This window comes from Equus przewalskii, chromosome 1, assembly GCF_037783145.1.
Source record: "Equus przewalskii isolate Varuska chromosome 1, EquPr2, whole genome shotgun sequence".
NCBI lineage: Eukaryota > Metazoa > Chordata > Mammalia > Perissodactyla > Equidae > Equus > Equus przewalskii.
This window is the reverse complement of record NC_091831.1, coordinates 136,404,281-136,422,250: the sequence shown is the minus strand read 5'-3', so window position 1 is coordinate 136,422,250 and position 17,970 is coordinate 136,404,281. Positions and strand designations below refer to the sequence as shown.

The 17,970-nt window shown below is 39.0% G+C and overlaps 1 non-coding gene across 1 annotated transcript; it reads left to right on the top strand.

Annotated features, from left to right (window-relative positions):
• Window positions 1–16,974: 16,974 nt before the first annotated feature.
• Window positions 16,975–17,102, top strand: LOC139078490 (small nucleolar RNA SNORA25). Its single transcript, XR_011531464.1, has one exon. It is a non-coding gene; the product is annotated as a small nucleolar RNA SNORA25 (small nucleolar RNA).
• The last annotated feature ends 868 nt before the right edge of the window (window positions 17,103–17,970 follow it).

The following is a 17,970-nucleotide window of genomic DNA, read 5'->3' as shown; positions in this document are numbered from 1 at the left end:
AGGAGCAGAGCCCTCAGTGACTGAAGGTGTGGAGAGACTCTAAGGGTTGTGCTTAGTCAGGAGTCAGGATAAGAGGGAAGTGGGAATATGGTCTGTCACCAAAGCAATAGAGAGAGTGAGGTGCAGAGTATGGACTGAGCCTATCTGATCAGGAGTTTATCTGTAAAACAGAAAATATGTGCCAGTGAGCCCCAAGACATCCCACAGGTAAGGAGACTGGGCTATGCTCAAAAAATCCTCACCAATGATTGAAGGACAGGAAGCTTGCTGGACAAACCAAAACCATAGCCTGGCGATTGTAGAATCAGAGCACTTGAGACAGATAAGGGACTTGTGATTCTCAGTCGGTGTCTTCAATATGTCACAAGACCATCATCCCAATCTAAACTCACCTCAAGTTGTTGTGTGAACTCAAAAACATTTCACCTCTCTGGGCCTCAGGTTGCTTACCTGTAAACAAAAGCATAAGGCAGGCTCATTCCTGAGGTCCCTTCTAACACTGAAATTCTATGATCCATACTTCAAACATGTTTGTGAGAGCATGAAAAGTCATGTCAGTAATACATTTGGAGAGTCTGTTCTGGAAATAAGGCTCAGATGATACAGCAATGAACAAAACAGACAAAAGCCCTGCTCTCATGCAGCCTTAATTCCAATGGGACAAACAGAAAACAGTAAATACCTATACAACATAGTACCAGGTAGTGACAAAGGCCATGAAGAAAAATAAAACAGGGAGAGGCAGTGGTTATTTTAGTTTCAACGGCCAAGGAAGGCCACTTTGAAAAGATAACACTGCAGCAGAAATATGAATGAAGTGAGGAAATAAACCATGCAAAGATTTGGGGAAGGTAATTCTGAGAAGAGAGAATCACATGAGCCAAGATCCTGAAGTGAAAGAATACTTGGAATAGTCAAGGCTGGTGTGGCTGGTCCAGAGAGAGGGTGGGGAAGAGCGGAGGGACTTGACCAGCCAGGAGGCTACCAGTACAAGCAAGAAACGATAGTAGTTTTAATTAGAGTCATGGAAATAATAACACCATATACCAATCACTTTTTTACTATTTGTCTTAACTCATTTGACCCTGATACAACCCTATGAGGTTGGTACTGTAGACCTCCATTTTACAGATGAGCAAGGCAGAAAGAGGTTACACAGCTAGGGAGTAGAGGAGCAAAGCATGAGGGTGGTGAGAAGTGTTCCAGAATCAGCATAAGTTATGCAGGTAGATTTAAGCGGACTTGCTAGGGATCGGATGCGGAGAGTGAGAGAAAGAGGAATCAGGGATGACCCCAGTGCCTCCGCCTGACCTTGGTTTTACTTCCGCAGATATTTATTTGGAGTGATATGATTCAAAGAAGCATGCCCACAGTGAGGGAGCGGTCAGTTCTTTAACCTTGCCTTTGTGAGCAAGAAAGAGAACTTAGGTAAACTAGGCATGTAACAAAGGGCCGGGCACACCAGCTGCCACTTTAGGAAGGGATTTGGTTTCATTGCAATGGGCATTTATCATTGCAGAACTCTACATTCACAAGGCTTGACTGTCAGCTTTGAGGGCAGGGCCCAGCTTTCCCACACCATACAGACCTGAAGTCCATCTAATAGAAGCACATGCCCTGAAAGCATTGGTTAAGTCATAGCTGAGCGTGAAACAGCCCTTTATCTTACAAGATGTCTTGTTAACTGTTGGCTTTCAATGTTATCAAAAGTCAAAGAAAGATAAAAATCTAAGTGATGAATCTTGCTATACAAAAAGACTTAAAGTCACCACTCTGTTCCTGCAAAAAGCACATTGTACACCTAGGAGAAATTTCCCAGAACTCTTAGATATCTCTTAGATAGCAGAAAATTGAATAAAAGTCCTCAGAACAGATTAATGGCTCAGTGTCAGCAAAGAGCAAGGATGGCAAAAAGGTTTCATCTTGAATGCCATCTCCAAGGCTTGGTAGTGGCTGCCTAGATGCTCAGTGATAAAGCACTATGATCAATTAGTGATGTCTGCCAGGGTGTGGGAATAAGAATGGGTGCATGCTTGTCAAGTATTTCCATCTATCTTCCAAAAGGAGAATTCCCACTACTAAGCTATTCAAATAAACTGTGAGATACCCTGTGACATAGTTTCCCTATCACTGGAAGTGTGCATTCAAGAGAGGCTGCCAGGTCAGTCATCATTAGTACTTCCTCTAACTCTGTCAGCAAATACTAAAACAATGGTTATCTTTGGGAAGCAGGAATTTGGGGTGATTTTAACAATCTTCTTTATACTTTTATGCAGAATTTCCATAATACAGTCATATGTTATTTTAAAACAACATACAGTCATACGTAATTTTTATAACTAAATAAAAAGCCATTTTTACTTATTTAAAAATCAAGTATTTTGAGGGTAAGATCTCTTGGCATTAAGTATGAGTGAGAAAAGATTTTGGAGACAGTAATTCCTCTCTAATTTTAAGTATCTCTTATAATAAATTCTTCAATACAGAGGTTTTACCTCTAACACTTTTCATGAAATAGAATTCCATTCACAGTGCATAGGACCTGAGAACCAGTTCTGTAAGAGATTTTCAGAAAGACAGAGAGAGATAAGGGGTGGAGGAGAAAGAATAAACTAGGAATTAGGAATAGAAAAGAGGAAAAAAATTTGCAAGGAAACTTTAATGGAAAGAAAAAGCTAACAGACTATCAAGCCAGATCTGGATGACCTTCCTATTCTGTCATAAAAGTAGGAAGTGAGAGGCCTGGATCAGGCATAAAGTCCTCCTGGGCAGTCCCGGGGCAGCAGGGCCCTGAACATACAGAGGCCTGTGAGCAACGGTTAGGAGCACAGGCTCTGCTGTCAGAGTGCCAGAGAGGGGAATCCTGGATCTGCTCCTTACAGGATGTCTGACCTTGGGCAAGTCACTCAATCTGTTTGTGCCTGTTTCCTCATCTGTAAAATGGGAATAATGACTACACCTACCTCAAATTGTTGTCATGAGGATTGAATGAGTTAATCCAGGAAAAATGCTTAGAACAGTGACTGGTACCCAGTAAGTAGAATAAATGCTCAATGCATTACAGATTAGTTTGTTTTCGAAAAAGAAAAAAAATGAGAAATAACTAAAGAGTAAGTTAAAGTAATTGTCTTCAAAGTCTTTCCAGCTCAAACATCAAAAATGCTTTTTGGGGCTGGCTCCATGGCCTAGTGGTTAAGTTCTGCACATTCCATTTCAGTGGCCCAGGTTCAGTTCCCAAACATGACCCTACACCACTCATCGGCTGCCATGCTGTGGCAGTGACCCACACACAAAATAGAGGAAGATTGGCACAGATGTCAGCTCAGCACAATTCTTCCTCAGCAAAAAAAAAAAAGAAAAGAAAAGAAAAGAAAAGCTTTCTTTCTGTGGTCAAGGTGGGACCTAGGAGACAAAGATCTCCAACTCTGCCACAAAATAAATTTTTTGAACATTGGGACAAAATACAATATATTTTGAAAACACCTGAGTTTCCTATTATTTGCAGCAGTGCTAAATGAATTTATAAATATCTTACTGAAATCCAAAAAGAATCCTAGCAAGCAAGGAAGAGTAGGAGGAATTTAATTGCATGTTAACCATTATCACTAAATTAAGACATGCGAAGCATATTTCTTTTACTTTGCCGTCCTAATTGTTTTAATTTAGCAAACACTTAAAACCAGGTGTAAAAGGGTTTTCATAAGTTTATTTATGAATTGGGTCTGATCCTTTTTTTCCCATAATTCCTTCAGTTTTAGAAAAACTCCTACCAAAAAAGTTTTTAAGACAATCCTTATGGATGGAGCAAGGCTAGACTTAACTAGATGTTGAAGCCAAAGTTTCTGAATTATAACTAATGCAACGTAGTTTGTATCCTTTATGTCTTATATTAATTTTTTTAATTCATCTTAATTCTATAGACAAAGGACTTTCACTAGGGCACACCAGGAATACTACTAATGTTATCCTTTTTGATACTCAAAATGTCAGAAAATATATTAGAACCCCTTCCAATTTACCGTTGGCCTTAATTCCAAATCCAGGGTTCTTTCCACCAAGAAAGAAGCCTGGACTTGGAGGTCATATTCCAAACAGAACAGGATTAACACTGTGAAATAAGTCATCGGTAAATTTTGGAAGTGCTGGAAGAACATAAGTCAAGGAGCTAAGGTCACTCTACCCAGAAATCCAAAATCTACAAGAAGTGACAGCTGAAGCATAGCTGCCTGCCACCCCCAAACTGGAGACTGACAGGGAGTCATGGAGCCCAAGGAAGCCACTGCCACCACTGCAGGTACCCTTGATGGTCTGCATCCACCACAGCCAGAGAAGTCTGCCCACCTCCCTTCTGTCTTCTAAACATCACAAGTATCTCTCTTTACCGTGCTGGCAAATGTAGTTCTCAGGCTTGCAACACTGTGATAGAGTAGAGATCATAAGAGGAGCAGGCATATGTTAAGGGCCAATAAACAACAGCTGGCATAGCCTCGCATTTCATTATTTAACTCTAGTTATTTGTTGTTGTTGTTGTTTTTCCACCTTGACCCAAAAGGTTAATCAAGAACTCAGGAAATCAAGGTAACTATCTGTGCCTTGGCCGGAGTATTCCCTGTACCACGTATCTCAGAAGCCTGCACACAGCCTAGAACCTGCTGCATACCATGGTTAAGAATTCAGGGGCCGGCCCATGGCGGAGTGGTTCGCAGTTCGCACGCTCGCTTCCGTGGCCCAGGGTTTCGCCAGTTCGAATCCTGGGCGTGGACGTGGCACTGCTCATCAAGCCATGCTGAGGCGGCATCCCACATGCCATGGCTAGAAGGACCCACAACTAAAAATGCACAACTATGTACCAGGGGTCTTTGGGAGAAAAAGGAAAAAATAATAAAATCTTTAAAAAAAAAAAAAAAAGAAGAAGAATTCAACATCATGTAACAGTTTAGTCCCATGGGTGCCTGGCTAGTAAGAAAGCTCAGTGTAAACGGCACTACTCTTGAGGAAACAAAAGGGTATACGCTTCTTTGTCTTAATCAGTCTTAACTCCCTATCTATCACAGTTCTTGTAACCTAGGAACTGCACAGTGTTTCCCAGCTGAGCCTCGGTACTATGGTCCAGTGGGGCTTTGGAAATTACATTCATTATCATTGAACGTAGTGCCTAGAATTTATTGAAGAAGCCCGGCATCACGGAGCCTCCAAGTTACAACAATTATCTTGCCAACCTCTGGCTATTCCCCTAGACAGTACCAGAGTGATTCTTTTAAAATAGTAGTCAGATCATCTCTCTCTGCTAACAACTCTCCAATGGCTCCCCATCTCTCTCAGAGCAAGTTTCAGAATCCTTACAATGGCTCCCGTGCTACCTCTGACTCATCATCTACCGTTTTTCCAGATGCTTACACCCCTCTAATCATATTGATTCCTTGCTGCTCTTTGAACACGCTGTGATGGCTTTTTTGATGTATCAGCTTGATGAGACTACAGTCCTCAGTTATTCAATGAAATACTAATCTAGGTGTTGCTGTTAAGGGATTTTGCAGATGTAATTAAAATTTTTAATCATTTGACCTTAAGGAAGATAATCCTGAATAATCGGGTGCACCTGACTTAATCAGACGGATTTAAGAGCAGGAAGGTAGCTTTCCTGAGTAGGAAGAAATTCCACCTGTGGACAACAGCTTTGGCCCACATCCTCGGACTTCCATCTTATTCATACTCTTCCTGTCTGACTGCCCTATAGTTTTGGACTTGTTTAGCTGGCCCCCATAATTACATAATCCAATTTCCTGTAATAAATCTGTGTGTGTGTCTTACTGGTTCTGCTTCTCTCCTTGAACCCCCACTGATACAAATTCAAAGCACTCTCTCACCTCAGAAGCCTTTACACTTCTTTCTTTCTGAAACCTTCTTTTCCTAGATGGATACATGGCTCACTTCTTCTAGATATTTACTCAAATGCTACTCTGTCAAGCCACTCTAAAACTTCAAGACCTGCACCTTGATATTCCCTATCTTCATTCCCAGCTCTATTTTCCTCCATAGCATCGTGTGTCACGGTCTATATTTTATTTATTTTATTTATTGTGTATCTTTCCCTAGTAGAATCCAAACTCCACAAGGACAGGGATTTTTGTCTTATTTCACAGCTACACCCAATGCTGGAGATATAGTAGGTGCTCAAGAAATATTTGCTAAATGAATTAACAATGAATGAGCTCACAACTATAAATCAGTCCAGTTAATAGAAATGATCCTCCACCTTCATTCTCCAACTAGCTCTTCAATTTCTCTTTTGGGACCAAAGTCCAGCTCTAAACTCCAGCCTACTTGGTTGGAACCTCCAGACTCTAACGTTTGTCAACTCACTGCCCCAAGGGATGTCTCTTACTCCTCATACTTCAAATACAGTTTGGCATCCCTTCATCAGTAAGTAATGGTCCATAGCAACGCCACCACACACTCTCACCATTGCTAAGCTCATTTACCTATTGGCGCTTCCTCATAACAATGTCTGCCCAAGCAATACCTAAATTTTCCAATCAGTGGATTGTCTTGGGCCACAGAGGTGCTCTGCTAGAGACTGATACTTTTATCTTCTCTTTGTTATATTATGCTGGTTATATTATTCTGCTCTCTCACTGATCTCTGAGAAGTCAACATGCTTCAGTTTTAAGTCCACTACCAAAAGACTGATATTTTTATGATTTTAAGATTGTCTTATGTGTCTAGGAATGGGGGCCTTTTCTTTCATGTCTCAGTCTTTGAATTCATTCTTTTTTAAACTTTAGCTAGAATCTAGGTAGGTTTTGCTCCCATTCATAGGAATAGGATGGGGTGGGAAACATTGCTTACTTTATATTCTGTGGTTAAGTAACTTTCATGGGGCTGAGAGCCCAATTCAGTATCGGCACCTGAAGTTGTAAGCCAAACCTCTACTAGAAAATCTAAAAATGATGTATCCTTTTTAGTGACTAACAAGATTAATAGAAAGCCAATAAGTTGAAGATTAGTACCTAAAAGAAGGGAGCTCACAGCTACTAATATTGAAAATAATATAAAATGCTTATATATGGAATTCTCTTTCAACAGTTGTTTGAAAGTAGGTCAAATCATTGAGATTCATCAGTTCCACTCACTAATATAAAAACATTTAATCAGTCCTTAGAAACAGATGGACAGTACATAGTTGTTAACTCTCTTTATGTCCTCTTCCCTCACATTCTGTTTATTTTTATATGTGCTAATAGGAATTCTGCAGCATTGAAAATGGGTTGAACTATGCACATGAGCTTCCAGTTTACTGTCGGAATGAGGAATATGGTCATATCAATAAACACACATGGGGGAAGCGAAAGTTTCTCAAAAATATGTCCCAGAACACAAAATCCATAATAAAAGATATCAGTACATTTTACTACATCAAAATTGAAAATTTCAAAATCCGCTATAAACAGTTAAAAAAATAAGTGACAGATTGGGAGAAAATGTTTGAAACATAGATAACAGAGAAACTACTTTTACCAGTGTATATGTTTTTTTAAACCCTACAAACTTAAAAGACAATAGCCAAATATAAAAATGGGCAGAAGAAAAGGAAATTCACAGAACAGCCAATAAACATGTGAAAATACACTCAATATCACTAGTATCTAGGAAATTGTGACATAAATGATTCTAATTCTGTTCATCACTTCATCAAAAGTTTAAAAGATTGATAATATCAAGTCCTGGAAAAGACATGGAGAAATAGGTATTCTCATTTTTTTGTTGAGGGACTATAGATGGGAACATTTTAGAAAGCAATTTGTCAGTAATTATTACTATTTTAAACATCTGCCCATTTTGACCCAGAAATTCCCCTTCTTGGCATTTATATACTTGCACATGTTTGCAAGGAGATTTAATTTCAGTATTTTTTCTAATAACTAAAGAAAAATAAATATCCATCAGTACGGAAATGGTTAAAGTATTGTACATACATTCTACGTACTCACAGTATGCAGCATTAAAAAGAAGTTAGATCTAGACATTGAGTTTAAAAAGAAGCAAATGGCAAAATACGTACGTTGTGATTTTATTTGTATTTATATGCACAAAATAATATTTGTTTTTCTGTGTTTTAAAGTGAATACAGAAAAGATATCGATGATACTGCTAACAGTGGCTCATTTGAGTAAAGAACCGAGATTGAGGACATCTGGGAGATACAGCTGGTAAAAAGGAGTGCCCATTTTATCTACTCCAGTTGAAATTTTCACAGTGACTTAATAATCATGTATTACCCTGATAATTAAAAAATAGTTTCCACAAATTATAAAACAAAAAATTAAAAAGAACAAACTATTTCCACATTTACCAGGTATAAACATTTATCTGATTTTCTTATTCTACCCCCTTTAGTGCCCAGCAATCTCCTATTTAGCAACTCAGCTTATATGTAATTTAATTTACAAAGCCTTTCTTGATTGATTTCTAATCAGAGGTATTCTGCTCTCAAATCCGTGTTCCTTCCTCTAACATGGTTTTTAACGCATTGCATTATTTAGAAATTAACTTACCCCTTCATCTTTCCTGAAACAATGAGCTTCCAAGGGCAAGGAATCTGAATCAATGGTCTCTAATATAAGGTCTGGTCCATGAATGAAAGAATAGATGGATGAAGTCACAGTGTTTATCTCCCCTTTACTGAAATTTAATTAGAAGAGGCCTTCATCTTTCTAGACTCATAACAGGAGTTTTGACACAAGTCTTGCTTCTCTTGTGTGTCAAACTCACTCAATCTTTTAAACTCTCTTTATTCCCTGAGTCCTCAGTAGGCCCTATTTCCCATTTTTAACCCTCTTCTTGGTCATGTCCTATCTTCACTCTCCTACCTGGTCCTGCTGGAGTAAGACAGAATATTGGATGACAGGGTAGAGAGAAAGAGTGAGGAAGTCTTTAAAGAAAACAATTAAGTCATATGAATCTTTAACTCTGCCACATCTATTACAGAGTCTATCACATAATAAGTGCTTGGTGAATGAATGAATGATAAATGACAATAGTGAAGCACAAGTAATCACAGCCCCAAAGTCATCACAGGTACTACATTCTTACGAAAGTCCTCTCTGACCCTCAACCCACACAACCACCCCAAAACTTAGATCCTATAGTTAAGCTAACTATTCTTCTACATGGATATTGTGAATGTGACAAATTCCATGGACTAAAATAAATTTACCTTGTAGGGAAAGCACCCAGACCCTCCCTGAAAAACTGTTACTTTCACTTTATGGACCATTTAAGCAGTACAGCATAGTAGTTAAGGTTGTGAGTTTCAGAGTCAGACACCTCTCAGTTTGAATCCTGGCTTTTCCACTTATTAATTGTGCCAGCTGGTTTGAGGGTAGCTACTTAATCTCTATGCCTTCTTTATCATCTGAAAAACAATGGGAATAAAAGCATCTATCTCAAGAGTTGTTGTGGGACAGTGCAGACAAAGTGCTAAGCAGAGTACCTGGTGCCTGTTTGAGTGAGGCCAGCCATTATTATTCTTGTTACCTGGTTGTCTGCCTCACAGCAGAACATTAGAAGGAAAGGAGGCTAAATATGTAAGAGAAATCAAGGGCCAAGTCTAGAATTTATAAAGCATATATATCTGTGGTCCTTTTGTGTAGATCCACATATATCAATAGCCCCAGAAGTGCTGAGAGAATTATAAGCAGGGCAAACACTCTGTCCACATAAACGTCCAAGACAAAACAAGTAGGCTTATGCTTATACTGTTTGAAAACATAGGAAAGTATGTGTTACAAGTTTTTAAACATATAGTTTACTGACTACTATAACAATTCCCTTTAGGAAAAAACTTCTGTTTCTTGGGGATATGTTTAAATCATTCCAATAGAGGTAGGTTAGTTGCTATAGATCATGGGTTTCAGCTGGTCCCTGGGCTGCCAAGGGGAAGTGGGGGGAGGGCACAAAGGGTGAAGTGATGTACCTACAACACGACTAACAATAATGTACAACTGAAATTTCACAAGGTTGTAAACTATCATAATCTTAATTAAAAAAAAGAACAACAAAAAAAAAATAAAACAAAACAAACCTACTCTGAGAGGAAGAGAAAGTTGTTCCTGGTTGGGAGGTGACATGAGTGGAATGACAGTCAGTGATGGATGTGAGAAGACAGAAAAGTGAACAAGATTTGGTGGACCAGAGAGGAACTCTTTCTGGGAGTCTCCCAATATTCGGTAAAGTCTATAAAAATCAAATATGTTGTATAGTTGAATGTCTTCTGGAAACTGGTAAGGGCTTGAAGTTCTAAAACTGGAAGATGCAGGAGCTAGAAATTGCAGAAATCATGGCATGACCAGAGCTTTGCCGGCTGCGTAAATTAGGAAGGAACTAAAATTTCAACTAGAACACAGAGAACAGAAAATCATTCCTCAAATACATAATCTGAGACACTACACGTAACATAGTTATGGAAGGTCTCCTTCCAAAAAATGGCTCAAATACCTTTCAAAAACTTGGCTCATAAGAGCTAAGTTACGTTTAGTAGAGAAAGTCCCATTGTGTCAGTACATAGTAAATAAGATATTAATTCTTTCTTCAGAGCAAGATTCCCCCCACATAGGAGGGGCAGTCCCCAGATGTAATGTCCCTTCAGTCTTCCTAAGACCTGACTTTGTTCCTAGTTCAAACTGGGACCAGAGCTGTGCGCATAAAAAGGTTTCATATTTCCTTAGCTGTGTGAAAGTCAAGACCTCTCTGTGCTTTCCCTTTCATACTAACTGTCGAGTTCAGTGATATGTGTTCAGCAATACGAAAGTCAGTAAGGCTTAGAGGATGGATTCCAGGATATGAGCACAGAGTGCCTCTGCCTCTCTAGGCTTGTTTTAATAGCTTCTCTCAAACTTCTCAAACCATTCCAAGCCACTTTCTTTTCAGCCTGCTCTGGGGCTCACACAGCAGGGGAAAAAGGAAATCAATGGCCCCAGCCGTCAGGTTGCCCCCATCCATTAGTGATGTTGGGAGACCAGCAGCAGAGCCACTTTCCCAGGTCATGGAGTAACCTGAGACTTTCTGACAGGCCACACCTTAAAGAAGCTGAAGTTGCTGCTCTCCAAATTCCGCACTCCAACAGCCACTTCCTCCCAAAAGCAGTAGTCCCCCCCAGGGCGAGGCTCTAGCTCTAGCACAGGGCCCTGTGCTCTGAGGGAGGGGAGCATCAGGAGTTACTCCAGTCTACACAACTTCACTTGCTCCCTGGATGGAAGGTAAATTGAATAGTTATTAAGTACTTACTGCTCACAAGGTACTTTGCCAGGCATTTAGCCTATTATCTCATTAAATCCCCATAACAAATCTGAGTAGGGCTCTTGCTTTCACATTAGAGGGAAGGCTGTCCACCAGGATGCCTTCAGTGCTACACAGAATTCCCCACTGAGAGTGGCAGTTAAGAAGGCAGGCTCTGAATGCCAAATGCTGGTTTTCAAGCCCTTGCTTTACTGTTAAGTGTGTGTATAACTTTGGGCACTTTATGCTTCAGCTTCCTCAGTTTTAAAATGGGGAAAAAATGGTACCTTCACCCTAGGATTGCTACAAGGATAAAAAGGGTTAATGCATGCAAAGAACTTAGAACAGAGTCTGGCAAACCCAGGAAGTCTGAGAGGAGGCAAGTCCAGTGTTGGTTCACTGTTTCTGTGATAACAGAAAGGACTAACAGCTTCCAGTCTTTCTGTCCTCCCATCTTCAGTGTGTTGACTGTTAGTCTCATGTGACAAGATGGTGGCCACAGTTTCAGGCATCACATGTAGAAATAACATCAAAAAAAGAAGAAAGCTGTTTCCTCTCCTGCTTCTCATTTTAAGAAGGAAGAAAGCCTTCTCCGGCAAACTTTTCCTTATGTCTCTCAGATCATAAAGGAGGCTAGGAAAACAAGTATCAGGATTTTCAGACTCTAGTATAATTTCTGTCAGCAAAGGAGCAGCACATAGGATGCATTAGTTTGCTAGGGCTACTGTAACAAAGTACCACATACTGGGTAGCTCTTAAGCAACCGAAATCACCTCAAAGCTTTGGAGGCTAGAATTCCAAGGTCAAGGTGTCAGCAGTGTTGGTTCCTTCTAAGGGCTATGAGGAGCAATCTCTTCCTTGCCTCTCCCCTAGCTTATGGTAGTTTGCTGGAAAACCTTGGCATTGCTTGGCTTGTAGAAACTTCACTCCTATCTCTGGCTTCATCTTCACAGGGTGTTCCCTGTATCTGTCTCTAAATGTCCCCTGTAGGTAAGGACATCAGTCATATTGGATGAGAGTCTACCCTAATGATGTCATTTTAGCTTGATTACCTCTGTGAAGATCCTGTCTCCTGTGTCCCACATCTGCAAATTTCGCAAATGAAAAGTTACCCCTTCTCCATGCCCCCAGTCACCTAGTCACTGCTCCCTGAGGAACTGCTCTTATTAGGTGCCTGTGTATCTTTCCGGAGACTGATTACGCATTCAAACGCTTACACTATTCTTTCCATGAAAAAAGATAATTCTCATCTCCATATCTGGTTTTGTGAATTGATAAATAATTTCAAGAAATGTCAATGGGCACTTCTTAATGTCCTTCCAAAAGAAAAGTTGCTCAAATGGGATTCAAGCCATAGACTTAGTATGGCTAACACATACCCCACAGTCCTTCATGTTAACAACAGAGCAGTTGAAGACTTCATTGTAATTCATATAGGATTACATTAAATTAAATTATATTATATTAAATAAGTTCTGCCCTGATGTTTTGATTTTCAATTTACACTGATTTTTAACAGCTTTGAGATATAATTGATATACAATAAAAATTACACATTTAATGTTTACAATTTGATGAGTTTAGCATATCCATACACCTGTGATACCATCACTACAATTAAAGTAATGAATAATTCACTTCCTCCAAAAACAAGAAAAGACCATCTCCAAATAAGGTCAGAAGGAATGACATCTTTCTATTTATCCGATTGATAGAGAATTAATGTAAAAGGACTGTATAAAAAAATCCATAAATATAACACAGGAAAAATATTGATTGAGCTGAAAAATAAATATTCTTTCAACATTAGTAGCTATTTTGAGGGGGAAAAAGTATGCTTTTTGGCCCTTTGCATCTTTCTTATCTCTGGAAAAGCACAATGCATTATTCATAATGTAATAATAGTTTGCTTGATGGATGTATTTTTAATTGAAACCTTTAGGGAAAGAAAACACGGCACATATTCTTATCTTCCTTCTTATTTTCTAAGAGGTCAAGTATTTAAGGATTCTAAAATTTAGTCTATTAAGGACAAAAGCTTTGTTCTTAATTTAACTGTTATTGTGTGTCCCTCATCTCACTCAACTAAGGCTTACCATTGGTCAACAGCAGACTAGGCAAGAACTCAAAGGATCACACTTGGAAAAATCAATTTCCATGTTTCTTAATATTGAGGTCACTCTTTCTAAGAGCTAATATTGAGGAATAGCATGCATTAAGCAGCGACTCTGTGCTAAGCATTCTGCTAAGTAAAGCAAGGCAACTTGCATGGATTAATTCATTTAATTCTCAGACAACAATTTATAAGAAAGGAACTATTTCCACGCTCATGTTAGAAGGAGCCTAAAGCATATAAAGATTGTTCAAGACCATTACTAATAAGCGGCAAGGCCAAGGGTTTGAACCTGGATCTGCTTAACTTCACATCTCACACTTTTAAGAGAACAAGTCTTGGCATCAGCTGGACTAAGTCAAAACCTAGTTTTGTCACTGGTTCTATAAGGCTAGGAAATCTCTTCCATCTGTAAAATTTGGATAAAACTGTCTAGCTAAATTAGGGAGAAAAACTGGCATTTTCCGTTAGACCTCTCCTTTGGGTCAAAAACACTTGACTATGTATGTCCTCTGTCCTAATAAGAGAGGTAATTGGTTATGGTTCTAGGACCACCACACTAACACCAGTTGTCTAAATAAGGGTTCTTTCTGAGCCCCACACTCCTTTAAAGTGTAGCCTCTCCTCCTGCATCACCTTATATTTTCCTCACCAGTGTTGTGTCTCAGCTTACAAAAGAACATCAGTCACCTGTATCCAGCCTCCTTTCCTTGTGCTAGCTATTTCCTGCTTACAACACCATCTAGAACTACATGGTAGCCAGTAATGACTTCCTTCCCCTCTTTATGTAATTCAGGTCTCCAGACAATAATGGGCTTCCAACTTTCATCTTAAAGAAACTATGGAAATGGGAGCCACAGGGGTGAAGTGGGGCATCATCCGTCCTGTTCTCCCTCCTATTAGAGTAGATGAGCAGACCCTTTTACCTAAAGCCAATCTTCTGCCTATGCTGTAGGATATGAGGATACATTCACTACTGATTCTCTCTTGTTAAACCTCCAGGTATAGAGGTTGCATTTATGATTCCAAGTTCATGGCACATTTTCATCACTGACCCACACGAAGTTCCTATTTATCTGTTTCCTCACATTCCCGTTTTCCATCCCTCACCCCAAAGGCAACCAATGCATTTTGTTTTAAAGTTCTTCTTTGTGTTTGTATGTTGTATTAGTCAAAGTTCTTTAGGAAAACAAAACCAATAGGAGGAGATATATATATATATATGGATAGAGAGAGAGAGAGAGACACTGACATTTTAGGGAACTGGCTGACACCACATTGTGGAGGCTGGCAAGGCTGAAATCAGTAGGCAGGCCAGTAGGCTGGAAATTCAAGTAAGAGTTGATGTTGTAGTCTTGAGTCCAAAATCTACAGACTAGAAGCTTAGCAGAATTTCTACATTTCAGTCTTGAAGAAGAATGGCTTCTTCTTCAGAAAATCTGTCTTTGCTCCTGAGGCCTTCAACTGATTGGATGAGACCCACACATGATGGAGGGTAATCTGCTTTATCTCCAGTTAACTGATTGTAAGTGTTAATCACATCCACAAATACCATCACAAAAACATCTAGACTAGTGTTTGACCTAAATCTTGGTACCATAGCCAAGTTGACATGAAGTTAACCATGACATACGGGTTCCAAAAAATGTGTATCACTGTTATCATATTTTTTAACTTATGTAAATAATATTATGTTAATCCTTCCTACTCAAAGTGTGGTCCATTGACAGGCAGCATCAGCATCACCTGTGGTCTTTATATAAATGCAGAATCTCATGCCTACTTCAGGCCTAATGAGTCAGAATCTGCATTTTAACAAGATCTCCCTTATTTCACACTGCCTCACAGAGGTATTGAGAAGACTAAATTGGATGAACAGCAATTTTACTCTTAAGTGTATGTAAAAATAAAATAATGCATATGTATTTCAGGAAATATGTCAAGAATTCCCTCAGCCTTATTAATTTGGTACAGTCATGTGTCACTTAACAATGGGGATACATTGTGAGAAATGCATTGTTAGGTGATTTCATCATGGTGCAAACATCATTCAGTGTATTTACACAAACCTAGGTGCTATAGCTTACTACACACCTAGGCTATTTGGTACTAATCTTATGGGACCACCGTCGTATATGTAGTCCATCATTGACAGAGATGTCATCATACAGTGCATGACTACACACAAATTAACAATAGAATGAATATATTGTGGTATATTCACAGATTGGAATATTATACAGTCAGAAAATATACAAGATGTAGACATGCAACAACATGGATTAATCTCACAAAAATTAATGTTGAGCAAAAAAAGGACTATATCCAAAAGAATATGTACCGTATGATTCCATTTATATAAAGTTCAAAAATAGTCAAAATTAACCTGTGGTGTTTAAGGTTGTACATGCATGTCAGGATCATGAAGAAGGGGATTAGAAAGTGATCAGAAACAGTTACATGGCAGGTTTCTGGGTGGGGGTGCTGATACTGTTTTATTTCTTGACCTGAGTAGTGATTATGTAGGTATTTACTTCATAATATTTCATTAGACTGTGCATTAAGTTCTTCACACTTCTCAGTATATGTTTTATTTCACAATGAAACTTAAAAAGATTAAATAGAATAGCATATACACTGCCAAGACATTCAATGAATGATAGTTACACCCACAAATCCCTCAGATATATTCTTCCTAGTTGAGAGTGGTTGAACTCTAAAAATTTTTCCTGGGATATGTTAAAGAAAAGTTTTAATATCCAAGTTTTATATTAATAAGAGTAGAAAACTTTGGTAAACAGAGCCGCTTAAGTAATTTTTGAAGATACAAAAGCAAACCTGGGACATTGCTTGGAGAGAAAGAGATAAAGACCTAAATTTCTCTAAACAAGAGAACAACAGTAATTCAGGGGAGTAGGCTGACAGCTTATGAGATGAGGAAGAAGGGCTCATGAGAAAAAGACAAACATCTAGACGATGATGGGTACCCCCAGGACCTAAGATGGGCAAGGACTCCATTCCTGACTGAGAAGCGATGGATGAAGGTTTAGGATAGTGTCTAATATTCAATTTTAATTTTCTGTCTGTTAATCAGACAACAAGCACATTATCTGATTATGTGTTAGTTGGTGATGTGCATTAATCAATGTCCCATTCCTCAGTTTCATTAAAGGTTAGGTACACATCACAGCCCTATGATAGGTGATATTGTCAGGAAATGGAGGAATAGACACAACATTCAACATAACCAAGACAGCGAAGAGGACAGCAGTCACAGAAGCAACAAACACATAGAGATCAAGAATTCCCTGGATGGAGGAAACCAGAGCAAAAGATGGCCAGGAGAAACAAACCCCCTGAAGCTCCTTGGGGATCTTAGGGAAGAGGCTGGATTTCTCACAACATATGGAATGGAGGCTCAGGTTACTCAAGTATTTATGGAAAGAATGATCCTAGCCATCTGAAGGACTTGAGGGTAGCAGGAAATGGACACTTTGTCATCTCTACCTTATTAGCACCTGGCATGAGAACTCAAGGTTTCTACCAATAGCCTTATACAGGCTTCAATTAAATATTATAAATAACGGTCTTTTCAAAGAGGGCCTATGGAGCAGTGAAACCAGGAGCTCTTAATGCTATTATCAAAGATTGAAGTTTTCCATAGGATGCCATAGTCACTTCATAGGCTATGTGTTCCTGAGGAGGTGTAGCCACTCATAATCATAACAGTTCACTCATAATAATCCATGATTGGTGATGTGGCAAGCAAATAAATAACTCAAAGTTTAATCAAAAAACTTATAGGTGATGTTGGTCCCACAGAAAAAATGTCCTAAAAGCAATTTAGTGATCTTAATCCCAGGTTAAGGGCTTTCTATGTAAGAGGAAGAGCAAAGAACAAAACAGGTAGTGTGTCTGGTTAAACACAAAAATTGAATGAGAAATGTCATCGATGGTGCCCAAAAAACTTTGTTGTAGTCAGGGCAACTCCTGAAGACCTCTCTGTTTTCTACCATAACTTCCTTCCTTTGCTAGAGGGAGGTTATATGACGGTCACAGCCTTATGTTTATAAACATGTCTCCTTTTTGCTAACTCTTAGATCTCAAAAAAAAAAAAAAAACAAACTATGAAAGACCTTCAAGCTCTTAAAGTGCTTACTCAAAATGAAGAGGGAGAAAAATTCAGTTTCCTCCGCTCAGGTAGACCCAACTGAGATGAAGAGGGTGCAGTGCAACACAATCACCAAAGCAATGTGCTTTTCTTCTCTGAATCCACAGTTGCCACACACACACTCTCAAACGTACTCCCCAAACACTGATGACTCATGTAAGTAAAGTCAACGTGGTAAGGCAGTGACCCCTCTGGAGGAGACTCAAAGATGAAAAACAGCCATCTGTCATTATAGGTGTAACATCCTAACATTTTCCTTCAAACCTTTTATGTCAAAAATCACATAGGCTAGTAAATAGAAAGAAAGTAACACAATAAGACTAGCTTCCTTATGAACACAATTAAAATTAAAAGTCACCTCAGAGATTCTAGAACCAGAGGACATGAAGAGCAAAAGCTCCATCACTTG